This window comes from Rhinopithecus roxellana, chromosome 8, assembly GCF_007565055.1.
Source record: "Rhinopithecus roxellana isolate Shanxi Qingling chromosome 8, ASM756505v1, whole genome shotgun sequence".
NCBI classification, from domain to species: domain Eukaryota; kingdom Metazoa; phylum Chordata; class Mammalia; order Primates; family Cercopithecidae; genus Rhinopithecus; species Rhinopithecus roxellana.
In genome coordinates this window covers 130,572,128-130,584,952 of record NC_044556.1, presented here as the reverse complement: position 1 = coordinate 130,584,952, position 12,825 = coordinate 130,572,128, and positions in this window count along the sequence as shown.

The window sequence follows — 12,825 nt, the reverse complement described above, 5'->3', positions numbered from 1 at the left end:
AGTGCAATATAATATCAATTTTCACCAAAAAGGGAACAAAACCCTCATTTGTCACTCTTTCAGAAGAAAGATTTAAAAAATTATACATCAAAAAACTTTTCAAAGACTTCTGTGGACTCTTAACTCAGTGCCAGAGAAAAGAAAGAAAATGAAGATAAGTTTACGCCTAAAAATATGTTTAGTTTTTGGTCTAAAGAAGTGTGTTACAATTTTATTATTACTTTGCTATGTGACCTTGGTCTTCATTGCCTTCTTAAAACAGGAATAATAAGGCCGGGCGCGGTGGCTCAAGCCTGTAATCCCAGCACTTTGGGAGGCCGAGACGGGCGAATCACGAGGTCAGGAGATCGAAACCATCCTGGCTAACACGGTGAAACCCCGTCTCTACTAAAAATACAAAAAAATTAGCTGGGCGAGGTGGCGGGTGCCTGTAGTCCCAGCTACTTGGGAGGCTGAGGCAGGAGAATGGCGTGAACCCGGGACGCGGAGCTTGCAGTGAGCTGAGATCCGGCCACTGCACTCCAGCCTGGGGGCAGAGCGAGACTCTGTCTCAAAAAAAAAAATAAAATAAAAAACAAAAAACAAAACAAAAAAAAAAAAAACAGGAATAATAACCATGCCTACCTACCTGACAATAATGCATGCTTATCAAGTAAAATAACAACTCTAAAATGTTTGAAAACATTGTAAAAATATTAAAATCCTATATTAGATTTGTTGTACATTTGAATGATAAAGTTGAAATAGGATGGTATTTTTCATTTATAAAGGATGGAATGGCTTTGTTATAGGGAAAGGAAAAGCATATTATAATGTACATAATCCTCCAACAATCTATGCAATAATAGAAATGAAGTAGTAAAAATATTACAATTTTTTCTCTTTTAACAGATGCATCTATTTCTAGTTCCAGGGTACAGTTAGTTTGCACATTACTCTTTTTTCCTTGCTAACCCTTTCATCATATTTTCATAAACATTATCAAGGCTACTTCTTGACTTTTCCTTTAAAATATTATTTTGATTATCAAATTTTATGTGAAAACCTGAAAGAAAAAAACCATAAACCTGTTCTTTCCTCTGACAAAACCTGGCCTTGCTTCTGCCAAGAACATCTAGAAGTCGTTAAAAATAGCACAGTTCTTTATTTGGACTCAATTGACTTTTACTTCTGTAGACCTGTCAAAATGTTAAATAATAAATTGTTATCTCTGAATAAATTCGTCTTTGCCCAAGATACAGTTGAAAAATGTGTCTTAGATGAGTCATTTAGAATAATCTTCCTTTGGATTACTGGAGTCATTAGGGGGAAAAAAATACAAAATCATGTGAGTAATTTTCCATGTATCTAGGGTTCAATATCTCAAATGTTTCACAGGCCTTCTGCATCACAAGGCAGTTTATTTAAAAATACAGGCACATCCTCTTCTCTGCTTCTCCATGTCACTTCCTCTTTAGCAGCTGAATGCAGGCCTATCATCGATGAACAGAGTGTCAGCCAATGCCGGTTGTGCTTCTGTGTCATCATTCTAAGATAGGAATGAGCATGAGCATATTTGAAAGGCCCAAGGCAGAGAGCTCTTTTCCTCTTCTCCATCATTGTTTTAACAACAACAACAACAACAAACAAAAGTTATTAACAACAATCAAAACAGCACAGGCACAATGCAAAGGTACAACCTCTATAGCTATATAGAGCTGCAGCCAAATAGCCACCCACGTGTTTGCTGCTGTTGTTGGGGAAGAAAGGAAATGTTGCTTTGGTTCAAAGAAGAGGGGAGGGGCTGAGGGCGATGGCTCATGCCTATAATCCCAGCACTTTGGGAGACCCAGGCAGGTAGATCGCTTGAGCTCAGGAGTTGGAAACCAGACTGGCACACCCACTATGGCAACATGGTGAGACCCTGTCTCTACAAAGAATTTTTTTTTTAATTAGCTGGGCATAGCGGGACCACCTGTGGTCCCAGCTACACGGGAGGCTGAGGTGGGAGGATTGCTCAAGCCTGGGAGGTCGAGGCTGCAGTGAGCCATGATCATACCACTGCACTCCAGCCTGGGTGGCACAGCAAGACCATCTAAAAAAGTAAAAATAAAGAACCGCGGAGGAAGAGGAGGAGGCAAACAAGAGAAAGGGGCAAAACACTGTGTTTGACAGGAACGTTCCAACTGAGAAGATCATTTCTCACCCTCAGTGAGGAGCAGGTGAACCACAGAAACAGATAGGAGAGCATGTTGTTCTTCTGCCAGAAGTTGCAAGGAGATTAAGACACTCATCAGGAGGGGCAGTGCCCTGCATGGAGATCTCAAGCTTTGTTTTCTTGGGTGAAGGAACTATTTCAAAAGAAATGCATAGCCAACATTCCTACCGTTAGCCTGTATTGCTATTGTATATTGCATGGCTGTCCTGCTAGGGAAGTTTGATCAATATATTAGATTCCTGGCAGAAAGATGCTATCAGACAATGCACGTATGCCTTGACATAGCTCAATTTCCACCTATCCAAGAAGGTATTGATTTTTCTCTCCCCGAAGTGCACACACACATACTGAGCGCTTACAGAGGATGGGGGTTGGGTAGGCACTTAGTCAAGAACAGACAGCTCTGCCATTCCCCAAATGTACTCAAAATACCGTCTGGCTTGGTGACTTAATATTTGGATGATCTATATAAACTCCTCACATCAGGATTAAATCAATGGCTGATGAGCAAAAACTCTTTGAATGCTCACTCTTTAAATGTTAAGAACTCTATCAGCTTCAGAAACATTTCAGAAAATGTGGCCCTTCTTGGATTCCTGTTCCAGAGTTACTTCGTATGAAATGCCATCCTGAAGCCACATCTTTCTAACACAACTGAAATTACTTCTCTATTACTTGATCACAGCCTTCTTGCCTAGTATCTGGAGTCATGTCAACACTTCCGTTACCACTCCACTGTTTCTTCTCTTGCTCCCATCTGTCTCAAGCTGCTCACAGAACATTTCCAGCTTTTCACCTTCTGGGCTCAGGCTAAGATTATACTTCCTGATCCCTGTATGGTTGGGTGGGGCCATGTGACCAGTTCTAAAACATGAGTTGTAAGCAGAAGTAGTCTGTGTCATTTCTAGGTTGAGCTTTCAATGGCCAATGAGAGACCTTCCAGAAGTCTCTTCCCTCCAGAAAGGCAACCAGTAATTCTCAAAATAGCAGTTGCTCCATCAGCCTGAGAACTTGAGTGATTATGAGGACAAAGTTCATGGCTCACTGCGATGAACTCTTTCTGAGGGAAAAAGTTAAAAGGTAAGAACCAAACTAAGAGAAATTGGCATCAAAATATATAGCAAAAAGCTAGTAACTATATAGAGAGTCTACAAATCAGTAAAAAAGTGTGCCTCAGATATAAATAGGTATTTCACAGTAGGAGAAATATAAGTAGCCAATAAATATGTTAAAAGATACTTCACCTCAGGCTGGGTGCGCTAGCTTACACCTGTAATCTCAGCACTTTGGGAGGCCGAGGCAGGCAGATCACGAGGTCAGGAGATCGAGACCATCCTGGCTAACACGGTGAAACCCCATCTCTACTAAAAATACAAAAAATTAGCCATGCGTGGTGGTACGTGTTTGTAGTCCCAGCTACTCAGGGGAGGCTGAGGCAGGAAAATCTCTTGAACCTGGGAGGCAGAGGTTGCAGTGAGCGAAGATCGTGCCACTGCCCTCCAGCCTGGGCGACAGAGCAAGACTCCATCTTTAAAAAAAAAAAAAAAAGATACTTAACCTCAGTTGTAATTTAGAGAAATGAAAATCATAGCAACAAGATGCCATTCTTACCTGTGAGATAGACAAAGGTTAAAACTTAAAAAGCTTAATATGCGTAGTCTCAGCTATTCAGGAGCCTGAGGCAGGAGGATTGCTTGGGTGCAGGAGTCTTACCTATTATTTTGCCACTGCACTCCAGCCTGGAAAATAAAGCAAGACCCTGTCTCTGAAAAACAAACAAAAAAAAGCTTAATAATTTCCAGAACTGGCCAAGGTGTGGGAAAATTGACATTCTCATTCCTGCTGGTATAACCTTATTGGAGGACAATTAGCACAATTTATTTATTTATTTATTTATTTATTTATTTTGAGACAGAGTCTCGCTCTCCCACCTAGGCTGGAGTGCAGTGGCGTGATCTTGGCTCACTGCAACCCCTGCCTCCCAGGTTCAAGCAATTCTCCTGCCTCAGCCTCCCAAGTAGCTGGGATTACAGGCGTGCACCACCACACTAGGCTAATTTTTTTTTTTTTTTGATATGGAGTCTTGCTCTGTTGCCCAGGCTAGAGTGCAATAATGCAATCTTGACTCACTGCAACCTCTGCCTCGCAAGTTCAAGCAATTCTCCTGCCTCAGCCTCTCAAGTAGCTGGGATTACAGGCATGTCGTGTGCCACCACACCCAGGTAATTTTTGTATTTTTAGTAGAGATGGGGTTTCACCATGTTGGCCAGGCTGGTCTTGAACTCCTGACCTCAGGTGATCTGCCCGCCTTGGCCTCCCAAAGTGCTAGGATTACAGGCATGAGCCACCATGCCCGGGCCCAGCAATATTTTTAAAATATAAATACCTTGACCGAAAAATCTGTTTTTAGTAATCTAAACTATAGAAACATTTACATATAATATTAACAATATTTACGGAACACATGCCATGTGTCAATCCCCATCTAACTGCTTTATTTATATTAATCATTATCCCTGAGAGTTAAGTTCTATTCCTTTCCCATTTTACAGATGAAGAAACAAGATAAGCAACTGACCTAACTAGGAAGTTGCTGTGCAGGGATTCAGATAAAGTGCTCTCTTTACACTAGAGTGTCTCTCTCAGAGAAATATGCATGCGGATTTTCATTGTACCATTATTCATAATTGATAAAAAATGAATAAAATGTAAATGTTCACCAACTTGAGAAATGTTTACAAGTGGTAAATTCAGATTTATAGAAGATTATGCAGTAATTCAAAAGAATGAGCCCCAAAGAATTGAAAACATACTGCCACACAAAAACATGTAGAATGTTCATAGTAGCAGTATTCATGATAATCAAAAAGTAGGAACAACCCAATGTCCATCAACTGATGAATGAACCACAAAATGTGGCATATACATACAATGGATATTGATGAGGTATCAAAAGAAATGAAGTACTATTCAGTGCTAGCATATGGATGAACCTTGAAAACGTTATGCTTAGTAAAAGAAGTCAGACACAAAAGTCCACATATTGCATGATTCCATTTATATGAAATGTCCAGAATAGGCAAATCTAGACAGACATGAAGTAGATTAGTGGTTGCCATGGGATTGAAAAGATGGGGAGAATTCAGACTAACTGCTAATAAGTACAGGATGTGATGGTTGAGTTTATTGCCAATTTGACTAAGTTAAGTGATGCCAGGTTCTCTGGTAGTGCATTATTTTGGGTTGTATCTGCGAGGGTGTTTCTAGAAGAGAGTAGCATTTGAATCGGTAGACTGAGGAAGAGGATCTGCCCTCACCAATGTGGGTGGCCAACATTCAATCCACTGAGGGTCCAGATAGACCAAAAAGACAGAGTAAGGGCGAGTTCTCTCTCTCCATCTCTCAGTTTTGACATCCATCTTCTCCCATCCTTAGAGATTGGAGCTCCTGGTTCTTGGACCTTTAACCTTTAGACTCTGGGACTTAACACCAGCAACCCCTCCCCAGCCCTTCCCTGGTTCTCAAGCCTTTGGCCTCTCACTAAATTGTTGCTGGCCTTCCTGGGTCTCTAACTTTCAGATGACATATTGTAGGACTTCTTGGCCTCTATGATTGCATGAGCCAATTCCCATAATACATTTCCTTTTATACATATCTGTGTATATTTACACACATCTATATATATCTACATATCTATAGATCTACAGCTACATCTAGATTTATCTTATTGGTTTTGTTTCTCTGAAGAAACACGACTAATATCAGGACTTCTTTTGGGTGATGGAAATGTTCTGGAATTAAGGTCATAGTGAAGGTTGCAAAACATAGTGAGTATACTAAAAACCATTGAATTGTACACTTTAAAATGATTAATTTTATATTATGTGGGTTATAGCTTACTTTTTAAAAAGAATGAGATTGGTATCTTTGTACTGATGCAGTAGACTGTTAAATGAAAAAAGCAAGCCTCAGAACAATATGAATAATATGTTTCCACTTGTGAAAAAGAAAACAATACATGTGCTTATAAATGCATGGGGAAAGTCAGGAGGAATACACACTAATTCATTAACAGAGATTACCACTGGAGAGAATGTATCTGCTGAAAGAGAGAAGTTAAAGGGAGACTTATACTTCTGTTGTAAATTTCTTTGCAATAAAAGCAACAAAAATGAAAACAAAAGCATTTAAATATAATTAAGCAATTAAGCAAATGTAACCTCTGAAAAGAAACCATAAGTAAAATAATAGGATATAATGGGAAAGTCCTGGACTTATAGCTGGGAGGCATACCAGTTCTACCTTAATGAGCTGGGTGTGTATGGAAAATTTATCCAGCATCTCTGGTCCTCAGTTGCCTTGTGTTTCAAACAAGGGGACTGGACTAAATGACCACCATGAACTGTTAAGCTGTTAAAATCCTTGGATTCCACAATAAGCCATTCTCCTTACTTGCTTTGTTGCTAAGGTTACTTGCAGCTCCAGCATTTCAGGCCACGTTTTAGGCAAGGCATCAAATACAGTCATGAATTTACAAACATTCCAAGATCATAACCTTAAGGGAAAAGGATCATTAACCTCATTGCCCAGCTTCTGCTTAATTATGACCCTTTTTGTTTTATCTGATCGCAGTTAGTTATATGGACCTCATGGCTGAATTGAGTAATAAAATAATTCTTGGACAAAGAAGATAATTAGCCAGACAGGTCATTTTTTTTGTTTGTTTAATACACTGAAATCTCATTTCAGAAAGCATGCTATCCTGAAATAATTTATTTTCCTTTCATCATGTACATAACCTCCCAGTTGTCTTTTCATTAAATTCTACTGGCCCTAGACAAAGAGGAAGTTTAAAGAAAGAGAGAGAGAGGGAGTCACAATTGCCCTGGGAAATCAGGGATGCAAAGGAGAAAGGCTGAAGCAAGTAACGTACATGAATGAACAAATGAATGTATGAGAGAGAGACATTTCTGTTGTCTTCTCCACCAGCATTCCAGTTCCTCTGCTTGGCAGTCAGGCCACTGTGGTGAATAGTGGAGATTAGGGGCATCTCTAGAGAGCCTAGAAAGAATCCCCCAGAAACAGAAGCTCATTCTCAAAAAGTTGGATCAACTCCATCAGGTACAGTGCTGGCACCAGGAGATGCTCCAAAAGTGCCAGCATCCCATCCTTTCCCATCTTCCCTGGGAGACACTGAAGTCCAGTAGAAAGAACTCAGACTTGAGAACCTGTAACACCTGGGATCATATCCTGTCTCTGCCACTAACCATCTACATGAGCTTGTAGAATCTACTGTAGAAAAAACGAGGATTGTCATGAAGGTCAAACAAGATAACACTTGTAAAATTCCTCCCACGATGCCTGGCACACAGGAGGCAATTAACGAAAAATATACTTGTTTTTCATCTCTGAATTCCTGAGGGGCCTGGGCCTTGTGTTTTGCCCAAAGTGGGCCTCAAGGCCTGCTTCACCAGGATTTGTTTTCAAGAGTAATGGCACGATTTTTTTCCCTTTAAATAATTTGGTACTTTTAATGCCATCTTTTCCTACTTTCTGAAAAAGGGGCCCCACATTTGCATTTTGTACTGGATCCCACAAAGTAGTTAGCCAGTCATGAGGATGTGTCAAGTTAGCTGAGTATTTCTTTGACGCCTCTTCCCCTGGGCCTGAGATGAAGGGGGAACCCAACTCCCATCTCCCATAGACGAGGCAGGATCCACATCACACCACCAGCCATCTCCCAGTCAGCTTCTTTCCCTCCACTCTTTTATACAGCAGAGATAGGTGATGGCTAGGCCGGCAGGTTCTGCATAGGTGGTCTAGCACCTTGTTTTGGAATGTGTAGGTAGCTTTTTATTTTATTTTATTTTTGTCCTTTGCATTTGGAACTTTGAGACTGTAACTAAAAGAATACCATTTTATCTTTATTTTGAGACAGGGTCTCACTCTGTCACCCAGGCTGGAGTGCAGTGGCGTGATTTTAACTCATTGCAGCCTGAAACTCCTGGGCTCAGTTGATCCTCCAGCCTCAGTCTCCTGAGTAGCTAGGACTACAGGCACACGCCACCACACCTGGCTAATTTTTTTTTTTTTTTTTTGAGAGACAGGGTCTCACTATGTTGTCCAGACTTGTCTCAATCTTTTGGCCTCAAGTGATCCCCTGACCTCAACCTCCCAAAGATCCCATTTTAATATCTTGTTACTCATCAATGTACAGAAAGTGTTGGGTGTGTAAGGTCCTGCAGCACTTAAACTCATTTATGTGTGCCAGAAGTTTTAGGATGCTCTCTCTCTCACACTCTCTCTCTCTCTCTGCATGTGTATGTGTGTGTGTGTGTGTGTGTGTGTGTACAGGTATACACAAGAATGTGCAGATGAAACTTAGTTCTTTCTGCATATAAAAAGCTAAGTTCCACAGAGTTTCTTACATCTTCATGTTCTCACAGTGGAGGCACAAATGTGATTTTTTTCACCTCTACACAACCCCTCTCCTTCCCTATTACACTTCCAGATTTGATTTTATTCTAAGATGGGTTTACTTTTATACCAAATGGTTAAATAGGTGACACAAGGGGATCTGTGTATGTAGGGGAGACGAACTTAGTATATCCACGTGGCAGAGTTGTCTGTGTGCCCAGCCCACTTTCAAGCTAAGTCTCCTTGGCCTTTTGAGCATAACATTGCTGTGTTGGCCACTGATTCAGAGGCTATAACAGAGTAGGCAGGATGAGCCTCATGTGCCTGGGGAATTTATGAAATGTGCAGCTTCACACCTGAGATGCAGGTTATGGTGAGGTCTTGCATTGGTAGGCATGCCAGGTCCTGCATCAGCAAGAATCAGAAAAGGCATATTATAAAACATGTGATCGTTACTTTGTAATACCCTGCCCTGACTAGCAGAGGCCAATTTAGGGCATTCAATCATCCCAAGAAGGAAATGATAAACTCTGGCAGACAGGTAGCTGTGTATCCAGATCAGAATGCAATAACCAGCAACGTGAAGCTGAAGCACCCACAGGGCCTAGGCTCTAAGGGACCTTTGGCCCCGTGCAACCACAAGAGTGCCAGAACATTCCAAGGAAGGTAGATGGACAGGTAAGGAAGGAGGTGGGATCCCCTCAGTCCTGGCTGGCTTCCTTCTCTGCTGAGAGAACATGATATTTCTTTGTGGAAGTGCGGTTCCCCAAGCAAGACACCCTTGGACAGAGTGGTACTTCATTCCAGAGAACCATGGCAGCTATGCCCTCAGCCTCTTAACAGTCTCAGGCAGCTCATTGTGGAGCGTCCAGACAGGCTGTTGGAAATGAAACTCAGAGCAGCACTGCTCCAGGCAGGTCACAGGCCAGGATCCAGAGCCCTGTTGCAGAGTGGCTGATAAGGTCTTAACCCTGCTGGAGCTTGTGAATGGCTCAGCCAATACTTACTTGGATCAAACTTCCATACACGAAGCACAGCCTGCCCAAGAATGCGTCATGTTCCGTATGGCAGAGAGACCAGGAAAGCCACATGCTCAGTCCCTACTGGAAAATGGGCAGCCTGGGTTATAAGGGTCACAAGAATTTCCAGTTGTGGCAGGAAGCCCAGCAAGCAGACTGGGTCTCCATCAGGGTTCAATCCGGACAGAGCTGATGTGCAGCAAGTGAGGAGACTGGTCTTGATCATGTAAAATAATAATTCCTCCATATAGTCTTCTATTCTCCTGTCAAATTCATGTATGTCCACAGAGTGAACAGATGAGTTGAAGGGATGTTAAGATTCTTTCATTCTGCCCTGCGCAGTGGCTCATGCCTGTCATCCTAGCACTTTGGGAGGCCGAGGCAGGCAGATTATGAAGTCAGGAGTTCGAGACCAGTCTGACCAACATGGTGAACCCTCATCTCATCATCAAAATACAAAAATTAGCCAGGGGTGATGGCATGCACCTGTAATCCCAGCTACTCAGGAGGCTGAGGCAGGAGAATCACTTGAACCCAGGAGGCGGAAGCTGCAGTGAGCTGCGATTATGCCATTGCACTCCAGCCTGGGCGACAGAGCCAGGCTCCATCTCAAAAAAATAAATAAATAAATAAATAAATAAATAAATATTCTTCCATTCTGACTCCCCCAGTGTCCTTAGGACAGTGCATCTGACCCCTGGCCTGGAACCAAGGCAGGTCCTGGGAATGCCGGTCTTAACCACCAGGATTGATGGTCAGCCTGGATAATAAGAGATGATCCTTATTGGCTGAAGCACTGCTGGAGAAAATCATACACTGGCGCAGGAGGTACTGGTACAAGTGCTGAGTCTTTAGCTTCTATAGCTCTTGCAGTGCTACTCCATAATCCTGTTCCTTGATTAATTCACTTTACCTTTCATATGAGTGGCACCAAACCTTCGCAAGTCTTCAAACCTCTTGCCCAACCTAACTTTCAGGTTCCTAACTCTCAGGGGAATCCTTACCTCCTACAAACTTAGTTGTACTCATCCTTATCATCATCTCCTTCCCTCTTGCCTTAGAGGGTGAGGTCCCTTCCCTTGGTCAAGGCCTCCATCTATGTCCTTAACCCCTTTCCACTCCACCTACAGGAAATGTGTCCCAGCAGTCTTGCCTCCTCTCTTCTGCCTTTAACATCCTCTACTGGTTTTTTTTTTCACCCTCTAACCGGTTTCTCTCAGAGTGAAATTGCTTCTTTGGTTCTATCCTTCTCTATCACTGCCCTATATCTCTCTTTATGAACCAATTCTGTTCCAAACTTTGGCAAAATGGGAGGCTCAGGGAGGCCAGGAGCCAGGGTCTGGGTGCTCAGATGGAAAGGGAATAGGGTAGAGCTCAGGCCATGAAACAAAAAGGGAACTAAAGACAGCGTTCCAGGTGAAATAGGGTCAGAACCAAAGAGACAGCCACCACTGTATCAATCTAAAATGTGCTGCGCAAAGAGGGAAAAAATGGATGGGAGTTAAAAGATCAGTAAGTAGGGATAGAAGAATAGAACCAAAAGTTTTAGAAAGCTGGATGAGAGCCAGAGCAGAAGGATTTCTCAAGTCTGAATAGCTAGGTCAAGCCTGCATTTATAGGATGCCTGTAGCCTTGCCCATGGGTGGAGAGGGAGCATTTAAGGATGCCAAGCCTTCCTGGACACTTCCTCCTCTGCTAATCTCTTTTAAATGGTTAGCAACAATCACTGTTCCACTTCCTTAGTTCAGCTTCATTTCAAAACACATTGCAGTCTCAACTCTATCTCTACCTTCCCACTGAAACTTCTTGGGAAAGGATTACCAGTTGTCTCTATATTGGTTTCTTCTCTGAGTGTTCCTCCACCAGTTCCTCCTCCTCCTTCTCTGTTGCCCAGTGTTTAAGCATTTATATCTACAGAATTTCTTCTAGGCTCTTCTAACCACCCTTACAATCATTGGGTATCTTCCTCTCCTTTTGTGGATTTTAAATCAGCAGTTTTGTTAATTTCCCAACCTGTATATCTGGTCCCTACCTCTCTCCTGGCCATCAGACTCACACCTGAACTGTTTGGCTCTGCAGTCCTTCAAGTGTTACTGGCGTCTAGATTGCTGTGCAGGCATGTTAAGTGGCAAACAGGAGGATGGGAAGAGCTGTAGGATAAGGAAAGAAAAGTAATGGGTGATTAGCTAAAAACAAGCTGCTAGATCAACTTATTTCTAAAAGAACAGGGCTTTTAAACTTCTCTCTGAAGTGCTTACACACGCCAAAACTACCTGTGTTGGATAACTAAGTTAAGAGATCCTTGAGTGTATGCTCAGCTTTACCTATTTCCTAACTATGGAACCAAGAGTAGACTTGGGTCACAGAATTGTCATTCTGGGATACTGCCATTAAGGGAACTCACTCTGCAAGTGGGCTCCACTCTCCAACCAGCAAATTCTTTTGATTCTATTAGTTTCAATTTCTCTGAAAGAGAATCTGATTGGCCCAGCTAATCTTTTCATGCTAGGACCTCATTAGATGGGCCGCCTTGGGTCAGGCACATACCCTCCACGTGTAATCCAAAGTTACCTTTGTGCAAAGAGCATCCTAGCATTAATTCCCTAGGAAGGAGCTGTGAGCAGTGCACTTTATGATGGAAGGCAAAGCTGCTCATGGCTGACACCTCCAGCGCTTAGCTGTGGAGCATGTAGAGGAAGCTCCTACCACTGCCTGGGAAATTAGGAAAGGCCTCATCATGGCTGTGACATTTGAGATGGCCTTAAAGGAGAGTAGGTGTTATGTGTGACTTGTGTGGCAGTTTCAGAATGTTGCAGCACTATTCCAAACCTAGGACCTTCATTCAATTATTGCTCGTTCACTTTTTTCCTTTTCTACATCATGAGTCACTTTCATTCTTAGGAAACCACACCTGAAGGAACTGGAACTTTCTCCTTTCTTCTCTCTTTTCTCTCTCTCTCTTCTTTTCTCACTCTCTTTTCACTCTCTCTGTCTCTGCTTTTCTTTTTCTCTCTCTCTCATTTTGTGTTGGGATTAAACAAAGTCTAGAATAATATTCCCTAATTCATTCATTTATTCACTGAATATTCAGTGCCTACTATATGCTAGAGCATTTTACAGTTTATAAAATGCATTTTATAGATCATTTTGTTTAGGCCTTATCACAAGCCTATTAAGTAGTTATTGTTACAA